This window comes from Nannospalax galili, unplaced genomic scaffold, assembly GCF_000622305.1.
Source record: "Nannospalax galili isolate Female #2095 unplaced genomic scaffold, S.galili_v1.0 scaffold146, whole genome shotgun sequence".
Taxonomy (NCBI): domain Eukaryota; kingdom Metazoa; phylum Chordata; class Mammalia; order Rodentia; family Spalacidae; genus Nannospalax; species Nannospalax galili.
The window spans coordinates 10,492,929-10,513,986 of NW_008357929.1; the positions used below are offsets into that span (position 1 = coordinate 10,492,929).

The 21,058-nt window shown below is 44.0% G+C and overlaps 1 pseudogene; it reads right to left on the bottom strand.

The window, feature by feature from the left end:
- LOC103752252 overlaps positions 1 to 21,058 on the bottom strand; it is a 104,851-nt pseudogene that overhangs the window by 12,881 nt on the left and 70,912 nt on the right.

Below are 21,058 nucleotides of genomic sequence, written 5' to 3' on the forward strand. Positions count from 1 at the left end.
TATGAAAAATAGCCCCACAATCTGTCAATTATATGTTAATAAGGCCTTAACCAACATCTCCAAGGACCTAATTGTCATCTACTATATGGACGACATACTGCTAGCACACAAATCTCACAATACTTTACAGGCTGCAATATCCAGTCTGCTTGCTGATTTAGAATGTCTAGGTCTCCACATTGCATGAGACAAGTTAAAGTACATCCAACCTTTCACATTCCTTGGCTACCATACAGATACTGTAATTAAACCTCTTAACCCTTCCATCTTGCAAAAATCTGTATATACCTTGATGGAGCTCCAAGAACTCTGTGGGACTATAAACTGGCTCAAACAATTTATACCAGTCCCTGACTTGGAATTCCGGGCCTTGTTCTCCCTGTTGGAAGGCCATAATTCACCAAATTCAAGGATCCTCTCACCCAGTCAGCTAAGGATCTTCTTAACAAGATAGATCATATACTCTGGTCTGAGTCACTCCAATGTCATGACCCAGCAGAACCATTACTGGCCTTAATCCTCTGGACTGAAAAATGGTGTCTTGGGGGCTCTATGGCAGCAAGACCCCCTGGTGTGGATCCACCTGGCTACCTCGGATCTAACTAGGCTTAGCTCTAAGTATGATATTGCCTTCCAGTTAGCAATTAAGGCCCTACAAACAGCCAGGCGCATATTCGGAAAGGAACCTGACAAAATTATACTGCCCTTTCCTCTTAAACATTCCCAAACATTATGGGCAGACTCTCTGGGTTTCCAACTAATGATGTTTGGGTTTCCAGGGGAGTTGGATAACCACACACCCCCAGATAAGCAACTGGCAAGTCTGGCCTGTTTGGAAATCACCACTCAGCCACACACTTCCCCCTGCAAAAACCCCCTACCTTTAGCCACACTAGCCTTCTCAGATGCCAATAAGTCCCGTTATGGCGTTATCATTCAGTGCATGGGAAAGGATGACACCTGTTACATACAAGCCAATCCTGGATCTGTCCTGTTGGGGGAGCTCCTGGCTTTGTTAAAAATCTTCCAAGTCTGTCAGACTGAGCTGCTCAATATATTCTCCGACAGCCAGTATGCAGTTCAGGCCTTCAGATGTTTTCCCTTTGCTTGAGTAAAAGGCCACAAGGATCCCATCACTAGAATGATGAGAGCTCTCCAGATTATCTTAGATAACAGACAATGGCCCTGGCACATCTCCCACATTAGATCACACACCAAGCTCCCTGGGATCTTGGCAAAGGGTAATGACAAAGTAGATAAACTTATGTCTGTGGAGATTCCTCTACTAGAACAAACCAGAGCCTTATACCAACAATTTCACCTTTCTCCTCGCAGTCTGCACCGCCTTCTACCCAACCTACCCATCTCTCAATGCAAACATCTGAGCAGGTTTTGCGTTACATGTGCACCCCTTGCTCCCTTAGGCCCCCTCAATCGATATGGAGTTAACCCGCGTGGTCTCCTACCCAATGCCCTCTGGCAAATGGATGTCACCCATTATAACTCCTTTGGTAATCTTAAGTATGTCCATGTCATTGTTGACACCTACTCCTTTTTTCTTTTTCCATCACTCAAACCGGTGTAAAGGCCTCACACGCCATTAAGGTGGTCAAATCAGCAATGCTGGTAATGGGAGAGCCATGAACACTAAAAACTAATAATGGGTCCAATAATTCCTGTCAACAAGGAAAATTAGCCACTCCCTTGGCATCCCTTATAATCCACAGGAACACTCCATTGTGGAGTGGGCAAATAAGACCCTCAAAGAACCATTACAAATATTTGCTACCCCTGAGTCTAAAAGGGACACACACCTGGCTCTAATTGAAGCTCTATTCAGCATTAATTTCCTGTCCTTCAATGAAAATGGGTTTAGCCCAGCCTACAAACACTGGGCTACCATACCTAGGCCTACACCCTGCCACTAGTGAGATGGAAGGACCCCATAACATGTCAATGGCACCTATACCCCTGCCACTAGTGAGATGGAAGGACCCCGTAACATGTCAATGGCAACCATCCACCTCCTTGTTAACAAGAGGGTGAGGCTATGCTTGTGTGATTCCTCAGACAGAAACAAAGCCAGTTTGGGTTCCAGCGAGAGATGTGAGACCAGCAACTGACCAACAGGACCCCCAGGACCCAGAGACTTTGCCGCTATCTGGATAATTGGTTTGCTCTTCCCCGCCCCTGTCATGCCCATGATCTCTGGGCCTTGGTCCCCTCCCCGCCTATACCCTTGCCCTTGTCGCTTCATTCCCCAGCATACCCCACCCTCTATTCAACTAATTCTATGCTTGGCCTCCCCACCATGGACCCAGTTACTTCCTGGGAATCACTCAATGGCTCCTGGCCCCTAAATAACTCTCTGAGCTTCACTACCAACAACGCATCCTCATGCATTGGGCTGTTCAACCTGACCGTCCAAGATTATACTGGCAGTGCCTCCTCGGGTTACATTCTTAAACTCCAGGGCCTTTCCCCTACCTTCAACAACACTGATGTAACCTTGGTCTTCGCTGCACTGGGGACAATAATAACAGGGGAGGCGGAGGGGAACGCCACCCCTCTGCCCCCATTTTGCCCTGCCATTCTATGCCCACTGCTCCCCAACTGCCCATGCACACACTCCCTTGCACCCTTTTTCCTCATGCTCCCTATACCATGGCAGAGATGCCACCCTAAGCCCAACCATGCCATCCCTCCCTTTTGCCACTTCAGCCTCTCCCCCTCTAATCACCCCCTAGGATCTTGGAGACAACTGCCCCCACCTATCCCTGCGGCATTATGCTCTCCCATACCAACTGTGAATCAATACTCAGTAACTGGAACCTCTGTGGTCCACATGCCTGCATGAACATGAGGCTGTTACTGGCACAGCAGGGCCTTCAGCTTTCCAACGGCACTTACACTAACACCAATCCCTCTACTTGTGCCAAAAACAAAATCCTTACATCCATTGATCACACAACATCCTTGCCCCCTACCCCCATTTGTGTGTGGCCCCCGTTTGCCTTATTGCAGAGTGGAGACACTCAACGAGGCCATGTCCAAAACCTCCTCTACCTTTCACACTCAGTCCCTTGTCAATCAGCATCTTCACCAGGCAATTAATGTGTTACAACAGCAAATTGATCTCTTAGGTGAAAAGCTGGCAATTACCAAAGACATGGCTCTGGTAGCTTGTGACCCTTGCTTTAGGTCACTTTGTCTCACCCCCTATAAAGTACAAAATATTACTGAAGCACGCCTACAACTCGCGCACTATATTCATGGCCACTGGAATCAAAAGTTTCTTAATTATTCTATATTACTAACTAATCAAATTATTGCTCTAAATTATACCCACGCCCCCACACTGGACATCAATTCAGGGTTCTTAGAGAAAATCTGCGGTGTATCAGGCTCTCAGAGCAATACATGAAGATGATTTCAACCTGTCCTATGCAGCCTGACAGACTTGGCTTGCACAAATGTACAAGGCCTCCTACAGATAATTCCCCACCTTGACTGATCCCCCAGGACAATACCCCTTGGAGGGCTGGTAGTCAATTATCTTGTTGGGCTGAATCAACCTAAGCCAGGACATGGACGTGTGTGCCATGCTCCAATGACGGGTAAGGTTCATGCCCGAATACGACAACTTAAGACAGGTACAGTCCAGGATCCTGGGGTCATTCCGAGGTGGGGCTGCTTACAGGCTCTTGCTGGACAGTCATTTTTAAAGAAAAAGGGTGGAAATGTAGCAGGAGGCCTCCAAAGATGGTGCAGACCCAGAGCCCTGGGATTCAGCGAGAATTCACTTCACTTCTTGGTCTGCAAATAGCCTGACAAAAGGAGCCCAGGCCTCAGTACCCTGCTCGTGAGCCCAGTGACTGATGACAGACTGCGTGGCATGGACCAATCAGAAAACAATACGCTGATTAACGGGACTTGGGGGTGGAGAGAAGGGAAATATAAGGCCTGCCCCCTCCTGCATTAAGTGAGCCTGCAGCACCTCGCCTAGTGCTTGCTTCTACCCGACTCCTGGAGTCTGTGCATTGTGACTCCACACCTCTTGTCCCCCCAATTGGCAGGGGACCCGATCCAGGTTAGGGTCTTCACAGCTGGCCATATACATACAAACACAGACACACACAGACACACACAGACACACACACACACACACAGATCAATAGAATAAAAGACCCAGATATAAGTCCACACAGCTACAGCTATATAATGTTTGACAAAGGATCCAAAAATGTACACTGGATAAAATACAACCACTTTAACAAACAGTGCTGGGAAACCTGGATATCAACATGTGGAAGAATTAAATTAGATCCCTATATCCTATTCTGCAAAAAATAAACTGAAATGGATTAAAGATGGCATTATAAGATATGATGCCCTCAAACTACTGGAGGAAAAAGTAGGGGTACACTTAAACACACAGGAATAGGTAAGGATTTTCTGACTAAGATTTTGGTAGAATAGGAAAGAAAATCAACAACTGACAAATGGAATCTCATGGAAAACTGTTAAGTGATGAGATAGTCCACAGAATGAGAGAAGATACTTGCTAGCTATAGCCTGATAGAGGATCAGTAACTAGAAGATACAAGGTACTCAACAAACTCAAAAGAAAAAAAAAAGAAACAATCCAGCTGAACAATGGGCTATGGATATAGACAGACTTCTGAAAGGAAAAATACAATTGACTAGGAACACTTTGCCATTAGAGCAATGTACATTAAAACTGCTTTAAGTTTCCATCTCACTCCAGCCAGAATGGCCATTGTCAAGAATACAATTGCCAACAATACTTGTGTGGATGTGGAGAAAGGGGAACTTGTAGCACACTGGTAGTTGGAGTGTAAACTGGTACAGTCACTTTGGAAGCCAGTCTGGAGGCTCCTTATACAACTAGAAATAAACCTCCCACATGACCCTGCTGTACCACTCCTGGGCATATATACAAAGGAATTTGTATCCTACTACATACACATTTGCACATCTGTGCTCACTGCAGTTCTATTTAAAATAGCTAGGAAATGAAATCAGCCTAGGTGTCCATCAACCGATGGATAATAAAATTATATATATATATGTAGATATATGAAATATGAAATTATGAAAGATAAAAAAGTGAAACTGGAAAAAGATAATATACGATAAGACAACATGGGACCAGAAAGAAAAACACTGCATTTTATTTCTCATGAGCTGACCCTAGCCTTGACTGTTTATATTTCTGTGTTTAGCTTGGCACACCTCTGGAAGGCAGGAAAATAGAAAGTAGCCAGTGGGGTGTTTGCTTCAAGGGAAGGGTGATAGTAGCACATTGATAAAATAGGGTAGAGAGAGAGAGAGAGAAAGAGATAGAGAGAGAATGATAGGGGCACAGGGCTCAAACAGGGAGATGGGTAGCATGATGGAGGAGATATAGAGGTGGATGGGGTAAGCATAATCAAAATGAAGCAGTTATGAAAAAGTCACATGAAAACCTAGTACTTGGTAATCCAATTTTAAAAAACCGCAAAAGTGAGTTTAAAGGTAGATACCTTACAGGGCTAGATAATACCAATCCCAGAAGCAATGGGTCACAAAACAAAAACCCAGTCCCAGATGTGGGATCAGATGTGGGATACTTCCATAAGACTTGTTCATCAGAGAGGCCCAATATGTCTGCTAAACAGTTCAGATTCTCACCATTCTTCTTGGTTGATTACTTTAGTGGTTGGTAAGGCCCTATTTCAGAAAGCAGCACATACCCTGGATGCAAGATATAGAGAAATTAAGGTGGAACGGACTTATAAGCTTCCTCCCTGATGTCTAGATTTCACAGAGCCAGATGGTACTGCAGGCTGCTCGGGGAATAAAAGGTATCAACATTTTACCTAGATGTGAACTCTATGAATTCAAAATCAACCTGCTAGGCAAGATGTCTCTCCTACTGTAATAGTGGCACAACCATTACAGGGTAACCAACCACTCTAAGCTAGGCCTTGAGGCCTGCTGGACAAGATAGAATCCAGGCCTGAAAGCTGATGTAAAATTCCGTATCTGAACAGATGTTAGGATGGATGGGTTGGGATGGGGAGCTACTGATGCTCCTTCGTTAAACTGTCGTAGTATCAAATAACCTTCTAAATATGACAGCCTGCTCTGTCATACAAGAAGTCTCTCTTTCCAGTGAATGAAGGTGGAAGCAGAGAACCATGAACACAGAAGCTGCTGAGAATAAAGGATGACTGAATGATCACCCCTAAACAAGACATTTATATCACCCTGTGAAGGAACCATGGGGAAGAGGGGTGGAGAGAATGTATGTGTCCAAAGGGTTCTGACATCCAGGGAGAAGGTGGCATTTCACAACCCAAGGAGGAAGGCTGTGAAATGCAGTCTTTTAAGCACAATACAATCATGACAACCATGAATTCACAGCTGTTCTGCTAACTGGCACTGGGCCTACAGGAGTTGGGTCTGCCCAATAGGCACCTGTGAATGGGAAAGTAGCTACTATTGCTAAACTCTTGGCAACTAAGATTATGGGAGAGGGGAGGCATAGTGTCCATTTGTAAAACCCACTGCTAGGTCCACCAGGCTCTAATGGATAGTTCAAAACCCATGGTTACACAGTTGGCTCTGTTAAACTTCGAAAGACACAAAACAATATTAGAAAGAGATTTACAGGAAAGGAGGGGGACTAGTATGGGTAGAAGAGAGAAAAGAGAAGGTGTGTGTGTGTGTGTATGTGTGTGTGTGTGTGTGTGTGTGTGGCAGAGAGTGGCCAGAATACAATGTACACATGTATGAAATTGTCACAGAATGAGATTAATTAATTAATATTTTTATTTTAGGTATATGAGTGTTTTGCCTGTATGTATGTAAGTGCAGTCTGTGTGTGCCGGTTCTCAGAGAGATCAGAAGAGAGCTTTGGATCCTCTGGAACTGGAGTTAAGGACAGGTGTTAGCCACCATTTAGGTGCTGGGAACTGAACTCAGGTCCTCTGGAAGAGCAATAAGTTCTCTTAACTGCTGAGCCATCTTTCCAGTCTTAAAAACAAAACTTAATTATAAAAAGAAAATATGGATTGATCCAGTATTGAGTGTCTGCTTCTGGAACAACTGGTTTAGTAGATCAGTCATAGAATTGTTCAATGCTTACCCCTTCATCTTAAAGTTAAGCCATCATGTGAAATGATGCCAGAGGGTTGTGAATGTTAAAATCTGGTAAATTTGTCAGGTATGGTGGTACATGCCTTTAGTCCCAGCACTTGGAAGGCAGAGGCAGGAGGATCTCTGTGAGACTGAGGCCAGCCTGGTCTCTATAGCCATTTCAAGGCAAGCTGGGGCCACATGGTGACCCTGACTCAAAAAACAAAAACAAAATATCTGGCAATTGAAGGTCAGTAGGGAGAATATCATGGAACCAAAGAGAGAAAAGACCTTAGTGTATGTAATGGTTGGAATATGATGCGTTCCCTGTTAAATGCTCATGTGTCCATGGATTAGTCCTGCAGTAGTAGTGAACATGAGGGCTGTGATTTTATGAATGGATAAATGTAGTATTGTACTCATAATTGAATGGAACACTGAGAATGAGAGTGGAAACTAGAAGGAGAAAGGTTGGAGGCATGTCCCTGGGAGTGTATCTAGAAGTGTGTATCTGGTCATGGATACCTTTTCTTGCCTATCTATATTTCTGTCTTATTTATGTCTCTAGTTCTATTTCTATTTCTAGTTCTGCTTCTCTGCTTCAGGGGTACTATGAGGTGAGCACCCTCCTTTGTCACATGCTCCAATTGCCAAATGTGCTTCAGTTCAGGCCCAAAGTGATGGAGGCAACTGAACTTGAACAGAAACTCCAACAAGAGGAGCCAAAATAAACCTATTATTTTATATTTATTTAAAAATTTTTATGTGTATGAGTATTTTTCCTGCATGAGTGTAAGTTCACTCTTGTGAGCAATGCCTACAGAGGCCAGAAGAGGGCACCAGATCACCCAGAACTGGAGGTAAATATGGTTGTTAGCCATCATGTGGGTGCTGAGAACCAACCCCAGATCCTCTGCAAGAACAGCCAGTGCACTGAACTGCTGAGTCATCTCTCCAGTTCCTAAACCTTTCCTTTCAAAAACTGCTTTCCTCAGGTATTTTGTCACAGTTAGGAAAAGCTGACTAACACAGGGTTGAAGTTTAAGTTTGAAGTCATACCACCTGTTACAGAACTTGGAAAAGCTACATAACTTTTCTGGGCTATTTCTCGCCACCAAGAAAAATTGATCATGTGTGTCTTCTACTCATTGACTTTCTTTCACTTCTGGAGTCCCTGGACTTGACTTGACTTTACCTGGTTTCAGCAAGGTGTCTCGTACTAGAATCATATGTTTCTTGTCTCTTCAGTTGCAACTTAATCCCAGAACCCATGTGGCCAACGTGGATCTCAGAGAAGAGCTGGAATTCTCTGGGGCTCTGATAGCACAGTTCTAGCTCCTGAAAAGAGAAAGACTTGCCATGGGAGAAGCCATCGTTCACCATGGGACTAAAGTCTCTCACTGCACAGATACCTTCTTGGTCCTGCTTACCGAACAGGGACATTGGATATCTTCTGTACTGTATAGTAAACCACCACCTTTGAACATACATCCTGACTCAGGAGGTTGAAACCTCCTCTGGGGACCATATTATGTTAAGTTTTTTTGCTCATTGCTGTGACAAAATACCTGACATGTAGTAACTTAAGGAGGAAGGATTTATTTTGTCATTGCTTCACATTGGGGGAATGCACAGCAGCTGACATTCCATTCTTGCTGGCAGGAGCTTGTGGCATGGCTCGTTATATCCCACAAAGAAGAGATCCTGAGGCAGGAAGTAGTGTCTAGGTGACAACTCTCAAGGCTTTCCACTAGTGACCTACTTCTGTTAGCCAGGGTTCACATCTATAAGTTTCTATACACACCCAAAATAGTAACATCAGATGGGAATCAAGTGTTCAAAGACACAAGCCTCTGAGGGACATTCCAGATTCAAACTGTCACACCCATGGATGAGTGAGAGCTCATGTACAAGTAGTGCTTGCATATCCCAGGCCAGATCTTATTCCCTTCACCTTTAGTTGGATACATCTTCCTTTACCTCTGCCATATTGACTCCAATCCCTCAATTCTTCAGGCCAAATCCTCATTCCTATTGAGTCTTAAATGCAACCATGTTGATTATTTTTCTTGTTGCTATGATAAAATTCCCTGACAAGAATAATTTAATGGGGAAAGGGTTTCTTTGACTCACAATTTGAGAGTACATTCCATCATGCCAGGGAAGTCATGGCAGAAGGATTTGGAGTCAGCTAGTTACACTGCATCCATAGTCACAGGGCAGAGAGTGATGGATGCCAGCACTTGGGCCCATTTTCATTGTCTTTTTCATTCTAGGATCCCTGTACACACATTCTGGGTGGGTTTTTCACCTCCACCTAATCTAGACAGATCCCTTATAGACACGCCTCGAGGCTAACCTCATCTGTGTAATGTCACAGGCATGCCTAGAGATTTGTCTTCTAGGTGATTCTAGTTCCTATCCAACTGATAGTATTAACCATCACAACTTCCTCCCTTGAAAACTTCACACCCAAACACATCAGTTCTAAGCCATCACCTCATTCCACCTGTCCCTATAAGCTCATGAGCATATCATAATGCAAAATGTATTCAGTGGGACATCAAGAGTCCTCCTAGTCTTCAACAGCCTTCACACTGTTAAACAGTACATGTGTGGTTCTTCAGTATCTCTTCTGAAACTCAGACAGTCCCTTAACTGTGAGCACAGAAAAGTCACATATGTTCAACGTGAATGACAGAGTAGATATTCTCACTCTAAAGAAGAATCAAAATGTTGCTAGGACTGTTTGAAGAAAGGCAGGACTGAAACACAGAAGGGCAAGCCAAGAATCCTGCAGCTACACATGCAGTATCTGGAGCCTGTGATGGAACCATCTGTGTTCCAAAGTGCTTTGGCACCACTGTCATCTGCTGCCTCCTGCACACATCCTCTCCCTAGAGCCAACTATATTCCAAACCTGTAGCTTTCCTCTGTAGGTCTCATGGTCCTGGTATCTCCAATATCTTGGGGGGTATTTATTGGTCCTTATGCTTTACCTCCATATTTTGATTCACAGAATGTCCACAAAGGGCCTCCTTGTAGGGAATCCAATTCTGCTACATATTACCTGGTTTCATGGTGTCTCTGAAACCACAGCATAAGACTCTATAATCTCTTCAGTCTGGTATATTTTAAGCCTATAAAACCAGCACTACATGGAGAATGCTGTCAGGCTCTGCTGCCACATTCAGGTAGAGCCTGACCCCCAGAACCATGGTCGTGCTGACATCTGTGTGCTTTGGTTGCTGAATCTGTGGAAACAACTCCCTAGGCAATCATTTTGAGCAGGGAACGTCTTCAGCTGCATTCTCAGTTCAGAATATCTTCTTTCAATTAAGTTTGCATTTTCCCAGGTTGGGGCCTCTGATGGGTGGGTGTTGGGAAACCCTGCTGTTAGTGTTGTAGTTTCTCCATGTCCGGATAGCCCTGAGGGGCTCGGCGCCAAATGGAAAAACTCCCCTTTCCAGCAGGGGGCCTCCTGCTCTCTTCCTGGCTCACCTTGAAGTGCCGCCAAACACAGATGCCTTATCTGAAACATGACCTTTGGCATAGTTACCTGGAGTAAAAACTACCCACAGGTTTTTTCTATATGATAATCAGGGTAGTTTCTCCATGTCCGGATAGCCCTGAGGGGCTCGGCGCCAAATGGAAAAACTCCCCTTTCCAGCAGGGGGCCTCCTGCTCTCTTCCTGGCTCACCTTGAAGTGCCGCCAAACACAGATGCCTTATCTGAAACATGACCTTTGGCATAGTTACCTGGAGTAAAAACTACCCACAGGTTTTTTCTATATGATAATCAGGCACTGTCTGACGTCTGACAAGATAGGAGCCCACTGCCACATGTAAATAAAGCATACTATGAGCACCTATCAACTGAGGCTTTTGCTACTGCCTCCACACTATAAATTCTCTACTTTTCCCACTAATAAATGGAGCTGTATCACTGCCTGGAGCTGAGCTGTTCTTACTGCCTGGAGCTGTGTCATTGCTGTTTCACTGCACCTGGGACCAGCCTGGGATCAGTCTCCCCGGAAGAGCTGTCTTCCGTCAGCGCCCACCGGCCGTTCTGACCCCGTTCGCCGCTTCTGTTCTTCCTGCCCTCGTGGATCGGTGGCCAACAACCCACGAGCACAGGGAGAGCCTCCTGCAGCTGGCCCGAGCCTCCCGCAGCTGGCCTGCCGAGCCACCCTGCAGGTGGGGTCTGGTCCTCACTTTCCTGTTGTCTTAGCAGACTTGCAGCTTCCTCTTCTTTAGCACAATGCATTGGTTACAACTTTACTTTTTGGTGTTCCTTTTCTCACAAATTTCAGAGATGTAGCAAACAGTTATCATGGTTATCATGGTCAAATGCCTTGTCCCATGTGACAATCTGAATGCCCTCCTGACTTGATATTTCCTCTGTCAAAGAAATCAGTCCATTGCCTTTAAATTCAACCTCACTCAAGTTCTCAAGGCATGACCAGAATGCAGCCAGATTCTTTGGCAAAATGTTTGCCTGGTATGTGTGATGCATTAGGTTAAAAAATCAGTTACTGTCCTCATCTAAGCAACCATGACCTCTCACCTCTTGTACTGAAGGAGCCTTTTGACTTGTAGCTGATTCTGTTATTGACTGCCTATCATAAATTCTCATCTCTGGCCAGAGGCAACTTTGTGTGTACCTGAGTGTGCATGTACCTGTGTGGCCTGCATGCGGAGGCCTGAAGTTAACAATAGGTGTTTTTTTGATATTGCTATCCATCTTATTTTTGAGACAGGGTCCCCCACTGAACATGGCTCTCTCGAATACAGGTAGGTTGTCTAGCCAGCAAACTCTAGGGATCCTCCTGTCTCTACCTCTCCAGTGTTGGGTTTGCATGTATGTGCTACCACACCCAGCTTTTAACTTTTGGTTCTCAGTCTTGTATAGCAAGCATTTTGTTAGCTATCACCCCAACTCCAAGGGGTTGTTTATCAAAGTAAATAAGTCCTGTACTTCTGTGCTTAGCACTCACCAAGAACTTGAATTGCACTTAGAACAAAACCAAACTCCACACCAGGGTTATTGGACATGTGATGCTCTGGCCTTCCCCCATCTTCTTTGCATGCACTGACACTGCAACATTGACCTCCTTTTTGTCACTGGAGGTGTCAAGCTTGTTCTCCTCTGTGCATCTGCATACGCTCCTTGTGTCTTAAACATTCTCCTATAGATCCCCACACACCTGAATCCTTCTGAACTCAAAGAGCATCTTCTTTTGAGATGCTTTTCTGAACTCCCAGTCAAAGTGCCATGTCACTCTATCACAATGCCATATTTGCTTTCTGGCATTTGCTATTACTGGACTTGGTCTCCACTTTTAATTATTTATGTAGGCTCTATCTGCCAGACTGTCACCTTCCTAAGCTAAGGGATCTGTCTGCCAGGTCAACTGAACTCTCTCTGCTGAAGCACCTCAGTGGCCCTGGGTTATTCTTTGTGAAATAACAGAATCCCATCCCTTTATCTCTCACTCCCTCTACTTAAAAATGGATACTGTTGGAAAACTCATAAGTATTCATTCCTGGGTTCATGTTTCCCAAACAAAACATAAATAGCACTTCTTTCTAACTATTAGATGTATGTTCCGTCTGGAGACATTGAACAAGACCCTCTGAAAATCCTCAGAGCTGCTGCCTTCTGACATGGACAGGTCAGCCTGGATGTCAGAACACGATGAGTTCTCTGATCTTTCAGCACCTTTCCCATCACTATGTTCTACTACAAATCTGTATCAAGTCTCCTCCTTTTGAACTCTCTAAAGTGTTATTATAATCTCCATAATCGTCACCCTATTATTTCTCATTCTTTATGTTTTCTTTTTACCACTTAAGGAAGAATAAAACTCTCGTGTATAATCCCCAGGCCATACCTACTGCTTTGACATTATCTGGTGTTTGGATCTACCATTCTCCTCCTTACTGTGCATGTTAAGACCCAATCGCTAGTCACAGGGACATTTTCACCGTAGACAATAGTTCTTGTTTCTCTTTTATTTGTTGCAACTGGGACGGTTTGACTAAGGGAGTTAATCTACACTGGCAATTTGACTAGATTTAGAATACTTAGGAGACATACTTCTGGTATGTTTGTGAGGGAGGTTTAACTGAGGAAGGCAGGCCCATCCTGCCTATGCGTGTCACCGTCCGTTGGGCTCGGGTCCTGGACTAAATAAAGAGAAGCCAGCTGAGAGCCAGCATTTCCCACTCTCTCATTCCAGATTCTTCAACATGTAAGGAGTCCCAGCAACATGTTCCCATGAAGTCTGCCTTCCCTTCCCTGCCACAATGAACCACATCCTCTTAAGCTGTGAGCCGAATAAATGCTCCTTTCCTTGAGTGGTTTTTGTTAAGAATATTGTCACAGCAATGGGAAAATCCTTAATGTACGAGGAGAAACAAGACAGGCTAATGGAATTTCTCCAACAGACCTAAATGGATTCTAGATGTGTTTTCATTGTCTGGGTTTCATAATCTGGACACATGGCTTTCAGGCTTGTTACAAAGACTAATTAGTTCTTTTGATTTGCCTGTGGTACAGTTGCATGATGTATCCTGTCCTGATTCTCACACACCAAGCCTGTTGTCATTTCAATGCCATTATACTCATGCAGCCCTAGTTCAAACACAGGCCACCATTAACTGGAAGCTTCTCTGATGCAGGCTGTAAAATGTGAATAATGTTGTATTAGCCAGCCTGTTCTTGCTTTAATAAAATACTTGAGAAAAACAACTAAAAGGATTAAAGATGTATTTTGGTTCATAGTTCCATTCCATGGTCAATTTGCCTCATCCCTGTGGGCTTGGGGCAAGGTGAGACACCATAGTGGAGAGGACATGTCAGTGAAAAGCTCCTTGCCTCATAATGGGTGGGTTGTACAGCGATCATGAGAGGAAGGACTCCATGCTAAGATATACTCTTCAAAGGCATGCCCATAGTGAACTACTATCTACAATCTGGCCATACCTCTAATTTCCCATTCAGTATAAAGTCATCAATAGATTGATTAATCCACTGATGAAGCCAGTGTCCAAATGACCCCATTTCCAAACCTTTAGTAACTGAGCTTTGGAGACATTTTATGTTTAAATATAACAATAATGAAAATTTGGTTATTGTGGCCAAATGCCTGATCCCAGATCCAAAGTAGGAGGAGGATTCTGAGAAAGAGCTGTGTCTAGTGCCTAGGAGCTGTTGGAGCCCTACTACTAGGCCTCAGTGTCATTATAAACCAGTGAGATTGCAGATGGGCCTTATTATCTCCTATTGCACAAATACAGGATACCTACTTCAGAAAGGTAACTAAGCATCCCACATCCCCAACATCCTGACTTGAGGCATTCTACTCTCTTTAGTCTTCTCTCCCTAGGATTAAATTTGTTGAGATTCCCAGTAGTAGATTTTCCCTGCTCCTTCACACCACTCAATCTAGAGTGAATCTTCTTCAGATCTTCCCCTAAGTTACCGAATCAAGGCTGAACTCCTGCAGTACTTTTAAACTCACACTTTCTTTTAAAACTGAGATTCCCCACATTCTCCATGGAGTGTGTTCTGGAGAGCACTAAACCCACGGTGTTCAACTACAGAGATGTCCTGTTGCCTTTTCACTAGAAGACACTTCAAAGTGTCTCCAACTTAAATGCATTTTTTTCACCATTTGAACATGACCTTCCTTCCCTTTAAATTCCTTTCCACCAATATTTGATGTGTTCTTACTCATGCCCAGTCCCACTTGATTTCTACGCTATGCCAATTTGCTGCTAATGCCTGTGACTGCTGTACAGGTTTACTCAAGCCTGGCATCTGATCACGAAGAGTAGAAAATATTCGGATTCTCACCGTGGGGGTGATTTCCAGATTCTCAGAACCAGACATGGTGTAGCGTGACTTGTGTATCTGCACAAACTGGAACTTCATTTCTTCATCATCTATGGCCTAGGGAACATTACAGACAATGGTTCAGGGAGATTTCTAAGCTATAGGGTCTTGTAGAATAAGGTGAGATGTTGGGTCAGTACACTTGTGTGAGGATGACCATTAGGTGAATGGTGACATCTCCTTTGTACCCCTTTTCTCTGTTACACCACAAGAGAGCTTCATATTTGACCCCTGTCATGTTCAGAGTGGGAATATGTTCACTATCAGAGAAGAAGGGAGAGGGAAAGGCTACATGTCAGGCATCCTTCTGATGTTTTGAGAGAAGCTTTAGAAGGCTGAGCAGAGATTGGTAAAATAGCGACAAGTGCATTTTGGGGAAAGATGGCATGTGAGAGGACTAAACAAAGGCTGAGAGCAGAAACATCCACATCCTGACCCCTTTATGTGAGTCAATACTCATGCCAAAGTGAGGATTTATCTGCATTCCAAGTTTTTTATCGGCCCACCCTGGGCCTGTCTTCCTGGTCTTCAGTTTCACCTTCTGAATGGTACAGTCATTGGGTATCAGGTAGCGGTGGAAGGTGACATCCTGGAGATGGATGTGGTGGTAGATCAACATAATGGTGGTGATGGGAAAGAAGCTCCAGGGATAAAGAATATTCTCAGTAGAACTCCCATTGGGGAGAAGCTGGGGTTTTCCAGGACTGTGTAAAGTTGTTCCACCCTGGCTTGTTCCTCCAGGACCATCCCATGATCTTTAAAGTGGGCCAGTTTAAGGTAGAATATGCCCATCTCATTCTCTGTCAAGGAATAGATTCAAGAGATATGGAATTAGTGTTCCCATCAAGCTAGGCCTGACTGGGATGTAAGAGCTAATGCTTTAGGGTGAAGAACTTTTGGGGGGAATCTAGGCCTGTGGTCTAAAGGATTGTGACCCCCAAATATCCATATGTTGAAATCCTCAACCCAGCCTAATGGTATTACAAAGGCTCCAGCCTTTTCAGCTATGAAGAGGTCATGTAGGTAGAATGGAAGTTTTTTCCCTTATGAAGAGATGCAAGGTCACTGTCTTGTGAGGACACAGCTAAATAGATCCCTGTCATAGTTAATACCCATTGCCAACCAAATGAAATCTAAAATCATCTAGGAGACAGACCACTGGACATGTTTGAAGGAGATTGTCCTAACTGAGTTAATTGAGGGGAGATGGTTTACCCATTGTGGGTTTCACTATTCCATTGGTCTAAAATCTGGACTGTCTACAAAGGAGAAGTTGAGCTTAGCACAAGCATTTACTTTTTTCTGTTCCCTAACTGTGGATGCAACTTAACCACTTGCCACAAGCCCCTGATGCTGGGACCCCATTACCCCTGATATAACTGACCATTAGCCAAATAAACTCTTGGTTAACATTTAACTATTAGCCAAAATAAACTCTTTCTCCTTTAAACTGCTTTGGTCAAATATTTTGTTGTAACAATAAGGAAAGTAATCTGGACAAAAATATTGTACTGAGAGTGGGGGCATTTGTGTGATAAACATAACCATGTGGTTCTCAGGCCTTTGGGTCTATTTTATGGGTGGAATTTAGAAGATTTTGGTACTTTGAACAAGAACATACCTAATATGCTTTCAGCAGATCTTAATGGGACATTTTGGTGGGAGCTTAGAAGATGATGCTGTCGAGAGAAACAGGGACAATGGCACCCCAGCTCATGATGTTTCAGGGGAGAACCAGAACTCTATTGGGAACTGGGATAGGGGCCATTCATGTGTTATTTTGACCAGGAATCTAGTTTCATTCTGTTAATTTCCTGCACTTGAGAGACATTGAATTTAAAGGTAACAGACTAATTTGAGGGAGGAAATTTCAAGGCAGGAAAACATTCAAGCTGATGAGAAACCAGCTGTAATTGTTAAAAAGTTTGACATCACCAAAGAGAAGCCTCCTGTACTGCATTGTTACAATACAATAGAAGGGTAAGGATCTCCATCTTGGGAGGATCCAAATTTGAAGGAAGAAAGTCAAAATATAAGGTGTTCTCTGCTTTGTAAATGCAACAGGCTAGGGAAATAATTCCCCAGGATCACTACTGTGGGTCTCTCCCTCCTCTCATGGGCCTTTGGCTACTGAACCACAAGAACAAAGGGAGCAGAAGCGATGAACGAGGTCAGGACGACCAGTGAGCATGGACGGAAAAGACCTGGGAAACTGCTTCAGTGATACAGCTTGTTTATTCAGTGGTGGGGGGGTGGGTCAGGGAAAAATGTAGGGTGGAGGCAGCAGCTAAAGCTTCAGCTGATAGGTGTTCATAGTATGCTTTATTTACATGTGGTAGGGGGATCCTATCATCTGGCTATAGGGCAATGCCTAATTACCATATAGAAAAAAATCTGAGGTCAGTTTAATTGTAGGTAATTATGCCAAAGGTCATGTTCCAAATAAGGCCAGGCATCGTGCTTGGAGACACTTTCCAGATAAGGTCAGGCAGAGAGCAGGAAGCCCCCTGCTGAGAAAGAGAGTCCTCCATACAGCACCAAGCTCCTTAGAGCTATCTGGACATGGTGGACTGCAACCTTAGCTGCAGGGTCCCCCAACATCTCCCCCTGTTTTGTTTTATAATGGAGAATGTCATCACAAGCTTTAAGAGCCAACTCATCTATCTTGGGAGAATCCAAAGTCTGATAATTGACTGTGACCTGATTGGTAGTAATTTTAGCAATGGTAGTAATTTGTTGGCGAAGAAATTGTATGAAACAGGGAGACAGCATCAAAATAACACACACTATAATCAGAGGGCTAACAAAAGGTAGGAGCCATGAAAACAAGGGGTTACTAAACCAACTGAATTGTTTGGTGGGTTGAAATCTTGAAAATAGATTATTACAAAGCTTTTTGAGAGCATTAACATTGGTCTCAACAACATTTGATTCATTTACAAAAAAACAGCATTCTTCTCCCAACACTACACATGTCCCACCCCACCTCCCATGTTCAGCAGTTATTAAGTCTAGTGCTCTTCTGTTTTGGAGCACAACCCCGGCAAGAGAGTTCATCTGTCGTTGGAGAGACTCAAGGCTGTCAGTTGTGGATGCCATTGCCTGGTCCAGCTTGTCTCCTGCCAGGTGATGGGTTTGAACAATGGCAGCAGTCGCAGCGCTTCTGGCACCCAGGGAGAGGGCGAGTCCAAGTCCCACTAGCAGGGGGATGAAGATTTCTCTCCACGGGAGGGTGTGAAAGAGTAGGGCGGTCTCTTCTTCCTCGAATAGGTACACCTGGGGAGTAATCATTGCAGGTACACAAAAGGTGGACAAAGAGGAGTTAATACAGGCCTGAGAATTTCCTTTGCACCATAGAAAAAGAAGAGGTGTGATGCATGCTACCCTAGAGAGAGTAACATTAGTGAGGTATTTGTAATGAGTAGGCTTATTCTTGCTGGAAATGCAAATTGGATAGTTAGCCAGTTGTTCAAATAAGGGAATATCCAAGAGATGAGAGTCAGTGAAATCTTTTTTTTTGTTTGTTTCTGAGTAAAAAAGGGTGGTATTAACTGGTACTGCTGTTTGTAAACATCTACTGCCAGATACACAAAAGAAACAGTTAGAGGCATTAGAGTGAGTGGTGAAGAGAAGAAAGTTAGCAACATATTGAATGTATTGGCTCCAGGACATTGTTGATCTTATCTGGTCCTCTGTTTTTCCTGTAGAATAATATTATGATGAGTTAGCACAGGCTTAGCTATGGGTACAAGCTGTCGAGAGATATGAAAATCAGTGGTAGGGTAGCTAGAGAATGTGCCTGGGTAGAACTTTCCCATCACTCTAACATGCCAGCGATAGTCCCATCACTAACATATATTAGGGAATAGTCATGGTTTCTATAGAGATACTTATTATCTTTCAGGTAGATGGGTCTTTCCTGTCCTGTTATACCCTGATATTCTCCAGTTAATCCTAGTTCCAATCTACAGGGATTGAAATAGCAGCAGCCTCCATAGGTATCAACTTCCTTGAGGCATGGTGGATCTGTCTGTCGGAAAGGAAAGCAGACACATCCATCAGTTTTGTATCTGCTAGCATTTGGGTATATTATGATTTCTATGGGCTTTGACAGCCCACTAGGGGGCAGTCTGTGGTTCTGATTATTTGATTTTTCCCTTGATGTGTTTCCCTGACATAAAATCTCCAGTGCATAGTATTGGGGGGTGGCTGGCTGAAGCATTGGTGTTAAGTAGGGTAAAAACAGCCATGAGAATGACAGAGAAGGAAGCTGGGGGGCAGGCATCTGCAGCGAGCAGTCTCCACCAGATCATGGACATCTTTCCATGTGATCTGGTGTGGTTTTGGGTGCTATTTCCTCTTCTTTCTTTTCGTTGTCTCTGACAGAGCCATGTGAGCCATCTTTTTTGTGGGCAAGGAGGTACCGGACATTTCTGGCTGGAACCCAGATAGGCTTTGGTTGATCCTGTGCAAAAACACAAGCAAATTCTCTCCCTGTGGTCAGTAATGGATCTGATCCTTTCCAGATTCCATCAAGGGGGTCCCTCCATTTAACCATGATGGGTGGTATGGGGTGTGTCTGGGCCCAGTGTCGGGCAATGGGGGGGGGCATCAGAGCCTCCATATACATTGAGTGCATTAAGGGTAAACAATGTTAATGCTAATTGAATGTTGGGAGAACACGTTGTTTGAGCCTGTCTTTGTAGTTGGTCTTAAGGTTTTATGTGACCTTTCCACAATGGCTTGTCCTTGTGGGTTATATGGGATGCCAGTGTGATGGGTGATTTTCCAGTCTTCACAAAATTTTTTAAATGGAGAGTTGGTAAATTCTGGGCCATTATCCGTCTTTAGGTGGGAGGGGAGGCCCATGATAGCAAAAGATGAAAGCATGTAATTTATTATATTTTTTGAACTTTTGCCAGTTTGGGCAGTAGCCCAAAGGAAGTAGGACTGTGTGCCTATAGTTACAAATATGTATTTTTGTCTGCCAAATTGGGGGACATGGGTTACATCAATTTGCCAGAGGGCATTAGATATTAGCCCCTGAGGATTGGTGCCCATCTTCTGTATAGTGGGGTTATGTATCATTGATGTACAGGAAGAGCAGGTTTTAACAATGTGTGTAAGTTGTTTGAGAGGAATATGGGGGAATCTGAGATGGAGCCCTCATAAATTAATGGTGGCATGGTGGAGGTGTTGGGCGTCTGTTATCCTGGCAGAGAATGTTCCAGTGGTGGCTACCTCATTTGCTATGGCATTTCCTTCAGTAAGAGGACCTGGGAGGGAGGAGTGGACCTAATATGCTGGACAAATAACAGAGCCACCCATTTTTGTAGTAGTGTAGAAATTTTAATTAGCAGGGGTGAGAGGGGGTTTCCATCTATCTTGACAAAGGATTGACCTAGCCATGGGAGTAAATTAACAGCATAAATGCTGTCAGAATAAAGGTTGAAGGGTTCATCAATTTTATCAAGGGCCATATAGATGGCAAAGAGCTTTTTAAATTGTGGGGATTTGTCAGCTAGAGGCTGAAAATATATCATGGGGGGTTAGGGGAGTCATATATGACCAATGCTGCCCCCTTTTTTCCCCCATCTGTAAAGGCTGTAGTAGTATTTTTTATGGGTCTTTGGCAGAAGAGCCGAGGTGCGAGCCAGCAAAATACTGGAATAACTGACATCCATTTATCTTTGGGATAGTGATTATCAACCTGTCCTGGGAAGCCTATTAAGCTAATTAAAAAAGATGAATGATGTTTTAGGAGTCATTGTACATCCGATAATGGGAAGGGGATAATGAGGGTATCAGGTTCTTTTCCTATAATCTGTAGGGTTCTATCTCTTCCTTGATGAATCATAGATACAAGGATGTCTACTTCTGTAAGAAAGTGAGGGGCACCCCCTACTGGCATATGAAGCCATTCTAGTACTACCTGTGGCTGATAAATTGCTCCCACCATGGTGGAGGAGGAGTTAAAAATTAAGAGTTGAACTGGCTCCTTGGGGTCATATCTGG